Source organism: Galeopterus variegatus, unplaced genomic scaffold (genome assembly GCF_000696425.1).
Source record: "Galeopterus variegatus unplaced genomic scaffold, G_variegatus-3.0.2 Scaffold6995, whole genome shotgun sequence".
NCBI classification, from domain to species: domain Eukaryota; kingdom Metazoa; phylum Chordata; class Mammalia; order Dermoptera; family Cynocephalidae; genus Galeopterus; species Galeopterus variegatus.
This window is the reverse complement of record NW_007733106.1, coordinates 88,497-89,404: the sequence shown is the minus strand read 5'-3', so window position 1 is coordinate 89,404 and position 908 is coordinate 88,497. Positions and strand designations below refer to the sequence as shown.

Here is a 908-nt window from a genome sequence, read left to right as displayed (position 1 = left end):
CTTTTATGTCCCTCTAGCCTTTTATAAAGCAGCATATAAAGCAGTTAGGACCATGAGCCCCCACTCCTCACGACTTTTTTCTCTCCACCAGGCTGGAGGAGGAGCTGATGTTGTTGCGTTCAAAGGAAAACTGGCTTGGTTAGCAGGCTTTAACAACACCATGACAGGTCAACCAGAGTCACCGAGAAGTCAGAAGCCCAGGCGATCTCCTCTTTGTAAGCTGTCAGTTTCTGTCAGGGAGTGTAGCCTCCTCATGCCAGTGAACCTGCCAGGAAAGGAAAGTTGTTATAGAATCACAGCCCGTCAGTGCTGGAAGCAGTTGTAGGGCTCAGGTATTCTGAGGATGGTGGTACTTGCTACTCTGTGCCATTGCAGACATCACTAGTCTATGGTGGCACGATTCCCTCCTACACATGCCAGCAGTTCAGCTAGTCAGTATCAGTCTGCCAATGCTGGCAATGTTGTCATGAAACCCATTTCTCTCCTTTAGCCATTCTTACCTCCTTCGTGTTACAGATGCACAAAACCCAGGCCCAGAGAAGTGAAGCAAACTGGCTAGGGTAACACAGTGAGTTAGTGGCAAAGTCACANGCCACATTGCCTGGGCCCTCGATTGTTAGTAAAATGACAGGTGGGTTGGACACCCGTTTGGTAATGACTGGGTGTCTTTATGGTCTGGGATAAATCAGTCCAACACTCTTAAGTCTAGTGTTTCTCCTAGAACAGGACCTGGGGCTGACGAGTATTTGAGTGTATTGGAGAAGGAGCAGGGGGGAGAAGCTTCATAGGCAAACCTAGGCCCTGGTTGGAATTTCATGTACTAGATTACCTGAGAAGGGAATGCAAGTAACAGGCAAATAGTTACACATCTCAGCCCCCACTTTGTAGGCATCCCGAGTAGCTAACAG

At 48.4% G+C, this 908-nt stretch overlaps 1 gene segment (V, D, J or C); it reads right to left on the bottom strand.

Annotated features, from left to right (window-relative positions):
* Window positions 1–21: 21 nt before the first annotated feature.
* Window positions 22–908, bottom strand: part of LOC103606965 — a 7,749-nt gene continuing 6,862 nt past the window's right edge. The window contains exon 5 of the C gene segment in view: window positions 22–265.